The 12,011-nt window shown below is 44.2% G+C and overlaps 1 protein-coding gene and 1 long non-coding RNA gene across 3 annotated transcripts in view; one reads left to right on the plus strand and one right to left on the minus strand.

Moving 5' to 3' along the window:
* The window catches only part of LOC100702315 (uncharacterized), a 30,097-nt gene that overhangs the window by 12,824 nt on the left and 5,262 nt on the right, over positions 1 to 12,011 (minus strand). The window lies entirely within an intron of this gene.
* Positions 4,334 to 6,644, plus strand: LOC109196556 (uncharacterized). The gene is made up of 3 exons (XR_002058001.2): positions 4,334 to 4,669; positions 4,742 to 4,894; positions 4,978 to 6,644. It is a non-coding gene; the product is annotated as an uncharacterized LOC109196556 (long non-coding RNA).

Below are 12,011 nucleotides of genomic sequence, written 5' to 3' on the forward strand. Positions count from 1 at the left end.
AGCCCCCTTGTACGTTCTGTCATGATAATAAACACCGCCTACATAGTTGTCCAGAGTTTAAAGGAACGCCTCTGGAAGAGAAAAGAAAGTACGTAAGGGAAAACAAACTCTGCTATGGTTGTCTGAAACCAGGCCATAATGTTAAAGACTGCCGCCACAGACACTTATGTGATATCTGTAAGGGACGACACCCAACTTGCCTTCATGACGACAGATATTCCAACACGAATCCTGTGTTAGCCTCTAATCAGAATACAGACGAAGCAGTTACGATATTGTCTCTCAATACAGAGACTGAGCACACATCTACGACCACATCCATGATTTTGCGAGTCTGGGTTTCCTCTTCCAACAACCCAGTAATAGAAAGGCTTGTCTATGCTCTGCTTGACACCCAGAGTGACACTGTGTTTATTGATGAAGATGTTAGTCGCAGCTTGACTACCAAGACCTATCCTGTAAGGCTAAAGCTAGCCACCATGATCGGAAAAGACACAGTAACACACAGTGAAAGAGTCTCAGGTCTCAGAGTGCGTGGCTATACCTCCACAAATCACATTGATCTCCCACCTGCCTATACCAAAGACTGCATACCAGTGAATCGAAGGCACATTCCTACCGGTGAAACGGTGAGGCATTGGAATCATCTCAAAGCAATAGCAGATGATATTCTGCCACATTTAGACTGTGAAGTTGGTCTTCTAATAGGCTATAACTGCTCACAGGCACTAGCACCAAGACAGGTCATCCTAGGAAGAGATAATGAACCTTATGCAGTCCGCACGGACCTAGGATGGAGCATCATAGGCTGCTCACCACCTCACCTTGAATCTCCTCCTGTTGCCAACATTTGCCATAGAGTAACTGTCAAAGAGCTTCCTCCAGTGACGCCATCCGATGCCATTAAAGTACTTGAGTCTGACTTTAAAGACATCAGCAAGGACAGCAGAACAGTGTCTCAAGATGACATCCTCTTCCTGAATATGCTAAAGGAAAGCATTTACATGAACGCCCATGGTCACTATGAGATGCCTCTCCCTTTAAAGAGAGACCCTACCTTCCCAACAACAAGCAGTTAGCTATCATCCGTCTCAACCATCTCAAACAAAAGCTGCTGAACAACAAGAACTACAAGACTCACTATGTAACGTTTTTGAATGAGGTAATTAAAAGCAATGATGCTGAAGAAGTTCTCTGTGAAGAGAAGGAAGGTGAAACATGGTATATTCCACACCACGGAGTTTATCATTCCAAAAAACCAGAGAAGCTCAGGGTGGTTTTTGATTGCTCGGCTAAGTACAAGGGAACTTGCCTAAATGATCATCTCCTGTCGGGCCCAGATTTGACAAATACTCTAACTGGTGTTCTTATCAGATTTCGACAGAACTGTGTTGCTCTGATGTGCGACATCGAAAGGATGTTTCATCAGTTTCATGTGCGCGAAGCGGATAGAGACTACCTAAGTTTCCTGTGGTGGAAGGATGGAAACTTCAGTGTGGAGCCGCAGGAATTCCGTATGAAAGTTCACCTTTTCGGTGCTGCATCTTCACCAGGATGTGCCAATTAGGGGTTGAAACATCTCGCTAAGGAGAATGAGAGCCTGTTTCCTTTGGGCTCCCAATTCATTATGAGGGACTTCTATGTGGATGATGGTGTCACAAGCATAGCAGATGTAGATGAGGCTATTCAGCTTGCAAAAGAAGCCCAAAGGCTCTGTGCTATGGGTGGTCTGCGACTACACAAATTTGTGTGTAACAATGCAAAGGTGCTTGAGAGTATAGCACCATCTGAGCGTGCCACTGAAGTAAAGGCTCTTAATCTTGCCTTTAGTGATTCATCGCTGGAAAGAGCCTTAGGAATCCACTGGCACATTGAGTCAGACAGTTTCAGGTTCCATACCCGTTTGAAGGACCAACCAGAAACCAGGCGTGGTATACTATCCACTGTTGCCTCTCTTTATGACCCACTTGGGCTTATTGTTCCTTTCCTGCTAACTGGGAAAAGGGTTCTTCAAGAAATGTGTAGGCATGGTACAGGTTGGGATGACCCACTCATCAGTAAACTGCAACCAGTCTGGAGATCCTGGAAGAGTGATCTGGCAAATTTGGATAAAATCACCATACCCCGATGCTATGTACCAGCTGACTTTGGAAAGATCACAAAAAGAGAGCTACATCACTTCTCTGATGCAAGCACGTATGGTTATGGCCAGTGCTCATATTTGAGACATGTGAATGAAAATGGAACTGTTCATTGTGCTCTGATTATGGCAAAGTCCAGAGTTGCTCCAATCAAAGCTGTGACCATCCCCAGGTTAGAACCGACTGCTGCTGTTGTATCAGTTGCAGCAAGCAATACTCTAAAGGAAGAACTGGGAATTTCAGGGATTGATGAATACTTCTGGACAGACTCCAAGGTTGTGCTGGGGTACATTAACAACGAGGCACGTCGCTTCCACACATTTGTATCAAATAGGATTCAGAAAATACATCTCAGTACAACTCCTCAGCAGTGGCGATATGTTTCTACTGACAAGAATCCTGCAGACCTTGCATCAAGAGGTTCTAGTGCAAGCAAGCTTCTGACATCGAACTGGTTTACTGGACCCAAGTTCTTATGGGAGAAAGAGGCATCACCACAAGTTTTCTTCATGGTGTAAGGTCAAGCAAGCTGTTCCGCGACTTCTTCGCCAAGCCAAGAGTGACAAGTCAACAAGTCACAGCACAGTTCAGGAGCGAGAGGATGCACAGCGCATCATTATAAGAGATTTACAGGGACGAGCGTATCCAGATGAGATTCGGCTACTTAGTAATAGCTTACACCATTCACGCCAGAGTAAACTGTTTTGATTGGATGCCTTTCTTGACAAAGACGGAATCCTCAAGGTGGGAGGAAGAATGAAAAATGCATCTCTCCCTGACTCTCAGAAACATCCAATGATCATTCCAAAGGACCACCACATAACGAGGATGATAATAGCTCATCATCATGAACAGGTTAAACACCAAGGACGAGGTATAACCATCAATGAGATCAGATCAAATAGATACTGGATCCCAGGAATGAACAGAGCTGTTGCATCTTATGTGCATCAGTGTGTCAAATGCAGGAAACTCAGGGGATCAGTGGAGGAGCAGCGAATGGCAGACCTGCCATCTGAGCGGGTGGATCCATCTCCACCTTTCACTTATTGCGGAATGGACTGTTTTGGGCCATTTTTTTACAAAGCAAGGGCGTAAGGTGAATAAACGTTATGGTCTGCTCTTCACATGCCTTTGTTGTAGAGCAATTCACATTGAAATGGTGAATGATATGTCAGCAGATGCCTTCATTAATGGCCTCCGATGTTTTGTTTCCATAAGAGGAGCAGTACGACAAATAAGATGTGACCAAGGAAGCAATTTTGTTGGAGCTAAGAATGAAATGTATAATGCGCTGAAACAGATGGATGTCAATCGTCTGACTGCATTCTTGGCTGAGAGGCAGTGCGACTTCATTATGAATGCTCCCCATTCAAGCCATGTTGGAGGTGTCTGGGAGAGACAGATCAGAACAGTAAGAAATGTACTTCGGTCCACTCTTTCACTCTCACCTGGAAGATGAGATGATGTCTGTTTGAGGACATTGTTTTACGAAGCAATGTCTATTGTGAACAGCCATCCACTCACTGTGGATAACCTGAATGATCCAAATGGTCCAGAACCGCTGACTCCTAATCACCTACTCACTATGAAACCCACTGGACCCTTACCACCTCCTGGGACATTCATCAAAGAAGACATGTATGCTCGTAAGAGATGGCGTCATATCCAGTATCTAGCAGAGCAATTCTGGAACCGCTGGAGAAGAGAGTATCTCTCTAATATTGCCACTAGACAACGTTGGCATATTCCTAGAAGGAATCTGAAAGTTGGTGACATGGTCATCGAAAGGATGGATGATCTGCCACGGAATGAGTGGAGATTAGCCAGAGTTGAAGAAACAGTCGCTGATAAAGATGGGCTTGTGAGGAAAGTTAAGATTTGCCTTGGAGACCAGAAAATGAAAAGGGAGGGTCAATGTTCTGGCAAGCCATCTATTGTTGAACGGCCCATTCAGAAACTGATCTTGCTTTTAGAGGCTGTCTAAGACAACGACTATATCCTTTATTGTATGAAGACTTGTGGACATTACCTGCAGGCTCATGCATAGACAATTCTTTGTTTTTGTCATGTAAAAGGCCTTGTGGTGAGGGTCATTTGTTTTTAAAAATCATTCCTGTTATGGTTCTCCCCTTTGTTAAAACACTCATGATTTGGCGGGAGTGTAAATGACCTTTAAATTTGGTAAATATTTTTTACGTTTGTTTGAAAGGTACCATGCTTTTATTTTGAAACAGGAAACTGGCGCAAAACCGTTAAAGAGCTTGTTAGTAACGTTTCTTTTAGGATATGGTAAATAGTGTGCCTTAAAGTGAAAAATATGTACGTTTCCTTTGCCAAATAGTACCTGGCTGACAGTGGCACTGTCACGGTCCGGGGTCCTGTGTCTGTGGAATGCGCGGATTGCCACACCCCCCGGGTTAGGCCATCCTCGGCACACCTGCTCTCCATCGCTGTGATTACAAGAGAAGCTACTTCACCCGGCGCTGACGGATGCTCCATGCCAGTCCGTAATCACATCACAAGTGGTAACTAGGCTCCCATGAATGCGCGTATCACTTCTGGTTGGAACTGTGTCTAATCTGCCTACTTATGTCCAGGTTTTGATTCGGCGTTCAGCGTTTGTCACCTGCCTGTCCTCCTGCTCGATTGGATCTCTCTGTACATCACCTGGCTCTTCCACTAGCTCCACAGGACTTTCTGCTCACGGACTGCCACTCTACCCTCCCGAGCTCCCACGGTCCCGCTCTATCGTAAGCCCGCGACTCCCCGCTAAGTTCTGATGTGTTTTCCTGCTTCCCGGCTTCCTAGTAATCTTCTCCCCTTTTTCTTGCAGCCTTCCACGGTCCCGATTCCGGCTTCCTCGTGTCCTTTCCTCCCCGGGTTTTTCAGTTCCTCGTTTTGCTCTCTAGGTTTCCCGGGTCGCCTTTAGTTATTGTAATAAAGTGCCTTTTCTGTTAGCGCTGAGTCTGCGTTTGGATCCTTTTGTGCACACGCGCCGTGGCGCATGACAGGCACAAGGTTTGTTAATGTTTCCTTTAACGAAATAAGTTACGTGCAATCAAAATGTCGTTTAATAGTTTATGTGTTGTTAACCTTGACCTTGACCTTTATGTGTAGCTGTAAGTTAGTGAGGTGATATAATGAATTGAGTGATGTAAATTTGATGTATATGCTATATGTGAGCAGGAGAAATTTGTTTCTTTTGATTATTAATATTGCTGGTTTTGTTTTGTTCCTAGCTCTTACGGTGTCTTCACTGAATGTTTCAATAAAAAAAATCGTTTCCAATAACACCTCTGTGAAGCATCAGTATAAGAGACCATCATTCAGCCAGGGATGCTACAATAAGACATAAACAAATTTAAAAGAGTGGAGTGGAGAGGTTATGTGGGATAAGCTATTTTGAACAAGTGAGTTTTGAGTTGGGACTTAAAGAGAGAGAAGGAAGAGATATTTCTTAAATCAGGAGGTAGTGAATTCCAGAGTCGAGGAGCAGAGCAGCTGAAAGCCCTGTTCCCCATGGTGACAAGACGGGGGAAGGGGATGGCGAGTGAAAGTGAAGAAGTAGATCTGAGACAACGAGATGGGGCGGTGATCTTAACCAGATCAGAGAAATATGCAGGGGAGAGATGATGAATAGCCTTAAATGTGTTCAAGAGTATTTTGAAATTGATACGATATTTGACCGGGAGCCAATGAAGCTGCTGCAGAACAGGAGTAATGTGGTGGATAGAAGGGGTCCTGGTGATAATACGGGCAGCAGAGTTCTGGACGCGTTGGAGCTTGTGGATGGATTTTTGAATAAGACCAAAAAGAAGTGAATTACAATAATCAATCCGGGAAGTAACAAGGCTATGGACAAGAATGGCAGTGGCATGTGGGGTGAGAAAAGGACGGAGACGATTAATGTTGCGCAATTGAAAATATGCAGACCGAGTAACATTATTAATATGTGAATTGAAAGATAGAGTACTGTCGAGGATGACACTCAAAGTTTTCACAGAGGAAGAAACGAAGACCGGCGAGTTATTGATAGTAACAGACAGTGGTGGTCCTAGCCTGGGCGAACACTTCTGTTGTGGATAGGCGTAGCTTTGGGTCACGTGGTGTCGGTAATAGTAATAGTGATTGCTATATCACCTGTTCAGGTCGCGAGGGAATTTGTGAATGAGTGGGTGATGGGGGAAGTCGACTTTTGCTGATCGCTCACGCTTAGAATGTTTTTTGATCACTGTTTTTTTCTACGGATTTTAAGGTTTTGATAACAAATAAAGGAGTTTTTAATCTGGAACTGTGACTTACGTTTTGAACAGCGGGCGCGTCAACATTATTCCCCTATTCAGCTGCTCGGCGACTCAAAGGCTTGACAGTCGCCAATATTTGTCAGCAAAAAGGTGCGACGGCAATGGAGCTTCCCGCAATCAGCGTTGAATAAACGCCGACGCGAGCCCACACACCGCCGCCACTTCACCCATTAAAGCAGCTAGTAGTCTGACAGATAAGGAGAAGACGACGGTGGTATGTAAACTGTGTTTTTGTGCTGCGTATTGCTTGTTAGAACGCAGTGTGGATTCTGACCATACGAAGATGTTTTTGTGACACGCCCACCGCTACGTTTGCTGTTGGATTTGGTGTATGTGTGTGCTGTGGCTCTGCAGGGGTTCAACTGAGTTTAAAGGAATTGCTGTTGCCTTTGTTTTGGATTTGGAATGCTGCTTATGTTGAATGCTTAAAATGAGTGGATCACAGGCTGCATCTGTTGTTGGAAAAACTGAAAAGGATAAAAGATTAATTTCTCTCACTGAGAAAGCTCTTGCAAACAAAATTGAAACTATCCAAACAGATCGGAAAAGGCATGTAAACAAAATGAAAAGTGTTATTATGTCTCTTAAAGAACTAATGAAAGATGATAAAAATCATTCACAAGTCAAAAACCAGTTTAATGAGTTAACATACCTGTTTAAGGATGCCAGTGCATTACATGAATCTTTACTTTCTCTAATCTCATTTGATGAGAAAGATAAACAAAATACATGGTTCTCAAGCATCGCTAAATACAATAAACTGTTTATGGAGGATGTTAAGATATGGCTTTCTGAAACTGATAAACACACGGGGAGGCCATCATTTGACAAAGCACAATCACAGGAAACTTCCCTGGGAGGAGAAATGGAGTTGCTAGAGCACCCTGGAAAAGAACCTCAATCATCTCTTAATTCCCAGAATGATGTTAATGATGACGTGTTGCCATCCGACAGTGTGTCAAATCAAGGCAGTAGGTCAAGCTCAAGAGTATCATCTACTTCATCTGCACGTCTCAGGGCAGAAGCTGAAATGGCCGCATTGCTCGCACGTCAACATATGCTGAACGAAAAACACTCTCTTGAAGAGCAAGAGGAACAATTGAGGAGAAAGAAAGAACAACTTCAGCTTGAAGCAGATATATCTGCAACTGTTGCAAAGGTTAACGTGCTGAGAACTGGATCCACTATGCGGAGCGTCGCTTCACGGAAATCTAATGGAATGGAATCATATTTTAAAACAAAGGGAAACAGCCTTGAAATTCTTGATGCGGATGCAGAGGCTTTTGTTCCACAGATGCTTACAAAAGGAAACATAATCACTGGGAATGCAGAGCTTCAAGTAAAAACAGTGCAACAGACTATAAAAAGGGAAAAGCCTGCACCCGCTCTTATGGGGCCTTCTGACGCTTTTCGATCAATTCCACTTTTGCCTAAGCCACAAGCTGCTCATCCAGTAGCCAATGAAAATCTGTTGTCTATTATGGAAAAACAAAATGAATTAACTTGTATGTTGGTCCATCAGCAAAGTCTTTCTTCACTGCCCAAAAGGGAGATTCAAACCTTTGATGGTGATCCTTTACATTTTCAGGCCTTTTTGCGCTCGTTTGAACAGGTCATAGAAGCAAAGACTGGCGATGCTGGCGACTGCCTGCATTATCTTGCACAGTACACCAAGGGGCAGCCCAATGAACTTGTTAAAAGCTGTCAACATATGTCTGAGAGTGTTGGATATGTAAAGGCAAAGACTCTGCTGTATGAGCACTTTGGGAATGGACATGTGATTGCATCTGCTTATTTGAACAAAGTTCACTCATGGCCACTGATTAGATCAGAAGATGGAAAAGCTCTTCAGGCATATTGTTTGTTCCTACGTGGATGCTGCAATGCAATGGAAGAGATTAATGATCTCTCTGAATTAAATACACCTGCCAATATGCTTGCTGTGATTAGAAGACTGCCATATAAGTTAAAAGACAAATGGCGAACAGTAGCATGTGACATTCAGGAGAGGCAACATCGCAGAGCCCCATTCACTGACATTGTTTCCTTCCTTGAGCGTCAAGTTAAAATTGCAACAGATCCTGTCTTTGGAAATCTATGTGACGTTCCAGCGACACATCTTTCAGCCAAGGGCAGCAATGGAGGGAAACGTTCTCCACATCTAAGAGCTAAAGGAAGTAGCTTCACCACAACAGTCTCTGATGTCGAGAGACAGAATCAGACATGGGCTCAAGATCCTCGCAGCACTGTGAAGGCTTGTTTTTTCTGCAAAGGCGGACACACACTGGAGTCATGTGCTCTGCTTGATAAGAAACCTCATAATGAGAAGATTTCTTTTCTTAAAAAGAACAGCATCTGTTTTGGCTGTTTGTGTACTGGGCACATAAGCAAAGAATGCAGAAAACGCCTTTCATGTAAAATCTGTGGTCTCAGACATGCAAGTATACTCCATATCCATCATAAAGAGAAGAATGAAGTCAAACCTGATAATGAGGCAGATAACATTCCTGTTACGATCCAGACTAGTGGTCTCACTGGGGCCGGTGAACAAGACTGTAAGCTTGCCATTGTGCCAGTTAAAGTAAAATCAAAGAGAGGTCAAAGAATAATGGAAACGTATGCCTTTCTGGACCAAGGGAGTTCAGCGTCCTTTTGTACAGTGGGTCTTATGGACAAGCTGAATATTGCCGGGAGGAGGACAAAGATTCTTCTGCGCACCATGGGACAGGAGAAAGTGGTGGACAGTTTCATTGTACCTGAACTTGAAGTTGCTGGATTGGACAGTGACATGTACTGTGATATGCCTAACCTCTTCACTCAGCATAAAATGCCTGTAGATCTTGGTAACATCCCAAATCAACAGGACCTGGATGACTGGCCACATTTGAAGCATGTTCATTTGCCAGAAATTAAGGCCAATGTGGAGCTTTTGATTGGCATGAATATGCCCAGAGCTCTAGAACCTTTGGAGGTCATCCGGAATGTAGGTGATGGACCTTTTGCCATTAGGACTGTGCTTGGCTGGACAGTGAATGGGCCACTTAATCGAGAATGCTGTGGAAGGCCAGGATGTTTGGCAACAGTTACTGCCAACAGAGTTTCTGCTGTCACACTGGACAAGCTATGGAAACAGCAGTTTAAGATGGACTTTCCTGAGAGCAGCAATGATGAACAGATGGGGCTGTCAAAGGAAGACTTGAAGTTCCTGGAATTGGCCAGCAAGATGGTGACTTTGAGGGATGGGCACTACAGCATTGCCCTGCCACTGAAAGACCGAGACATAAGAATGCCTGACAACCGTGCAATTGCTGAGCAACGAGCCTTAGGTTTGAAGAAAAGGTTAATCAGAGATAAAGAACTTCCACATGAAGATCCTGAAGTTAAGGTGTCTGCTGCCATCAACGTCTCACAAGTACACGATGATGATCATCCTCTGACCCTTTTAATCCATCGTGCCTCATCCTGGACTCGTCTCATCAGGGTGATGGGTTGGATTTTGAGGTTCAAGATATTGTTATTGCATCGCAGGAAGATACATTTCCAGTCTGCATCTGATACAATTCAGTCTGAAGATGCTCAACATAAGGTTGATTTCCGGCATGGCTTTCTTTCATTGGGAGAGATTGAGGATGCTGAGATGCAAATAATTAAGTTCTGTCAGAGGAAGAGTTACGCTGAAGAAATTTCTTGTCTCCAAAGGGGAGAGTCTGTGAAACGAAGCAGTCACATATATAAGTTGAATCCTGTTTTGGAGGATGATGTGCTGCGGGTTGGCGGACGTCTCAGTAGGGCTGTCATGTCAGAAGATTCCAAGCATCCTGTCATAATCGCTAAAGAGCTTCACATTTCTAATCTCATTCTACAGCATATTCATAAAGAGGTGGGTCATGGTGGAAGGAACCACATACTCTCAAAGCTGCATCAAAAATATTGGATTCCTGGTGCTGGTACTCTGATTCGAAGCATCATGTCGAGGTGTGTGACCTGCAGAAGGTTTCATGGAGCTGCAGGCCAGCAGCAGATGGCTGAGTTGCCTGAAAGCAGAGTGACCCCTGAGAAACCCCCATTTAGCTTTGTTGGAGTGGACTATTTTGGTCCATTTGAAGTGAAGCGTGGGAGAAGTCTTGTGAAGCGGTATGGTGTTATTTTTACTTGTTTGGCAATTAGAGCAGCCACATATTGAGGTTGCCTCATCTCTTGACACTGACTCTTTCATTAACGCCTTAAGACGTTTCATTGCAAGACGAGGTCAGGTACAAGAACTGCGCTTGGACAATGGGACTAACTTTGTGGGCGCAGAGCGCGAGCTGAGACGAGCTATGGAAGAGTGGAATCAGCAAAAGATCTCTGACGCTCTGTCTTTGAAGGGAGTGAAATGGATCTTTAATCCTCTAACTGGATCGCATCATGGCGGAGCATGGGAGCGGTTGATTCGTTCTGTCAGAAAGGTCCTTAATTCCACTCTCCAAACACAGCATTTGGACGAGGAAGGGCTCCAAACTGCTCTTTGTGAAGTGGAGTCAATCCTCAACAGTAGACCCATTACGCTGGAATCCACTGATCCAAATGATTTGGAAGCCTTAACACCAAACCATCTCCTTCTTCTCAAGTCTAACCCGTCTTTACCACCTGGCCTGTTCCGGAGGGACGATCTCTACGTACGTAAACGATGGAGGCAAGTTCAATATATATCTGACCTGTTTTGGAAAAGATGGACTAAAGAACACTTGCCACAACTTCAGCAGCGCCAGAAATGGGGAAGGATTAAACGTAACTTTATTCCTGGAGATGTGGTCCTCATAGTGGATGATTCTGCACCTCGTGGTTCCTGGATCATTGGGAGAGTCACCGGAGCTGCACCAGATGAAAAGGGGCTTGTGCGTCAGGTCTGGGTTAAGACCCCAACCAGCCATGTGTGCAGACCCGTCACAAAGATATGCCTTCTTCAGGAGACCTCTGACCCATGACGGTGACATTTTTGACACAATGTGACATAACTAACTTTGAATTGACCTTGTTGTTATGAGATGTACATCACAGACTGACTATATTAAGTGCTGGTAACCTCTGGCCTATGACTGACTGACCATGTGCAGACAGAAGAAAAGAAGAGAAGAAATGAGAAAATAACTTTAGTGGACTTTTGAGTATGTTATGTTGTCTCACTGGGTGTCTGTGATGTGATGTAGTGTATGTCTTGAGTTATGGTGTCGGATGTGTAATTATTACTGTGAGAATGTAATAATTAGGGGCCGGAATGCTGTGGATAGGCGTAGCTTTGGGTCAAGTGGTGTCGGTAATAGTAATAGTGATTGCTATATCACCTGTTCAGGTCGCGAGGGAATTTGTGAATGAGTGGGTGATGGGGGAAGTCGACTTTTGCTGATCGCTCACGCTTAGAATGTTTTTTGATCACTGTTTTTTTCTACGGATTTTAAGGTTTTGATAACAAATAAAGGAGTTTTTAATCTGGAACTGTGACTTACGTTTTGAACAGCGGGCGCGTCAACATTATTCCCCTATTCAGCTGCTCGGCGACTCAAAGGCTTGACAGTCGCCAATA

This window comes from Oreochromis niloticus, linkage group LG22, assembly GCF_001858045.2.
Source record: "Oreochromis niloticus isolate F11D_XX linkage group LG22, O_niloticus_UMD_NMBU, whole genome shotgun sequence".
In the NCBI taxonomy this organism is placed as follows: Eukaryota; Metazoa; Chordata; class Actinopteri; order Cichliformes; family Cichlidae; genus Oreochromis; species Oreochromis niloticus.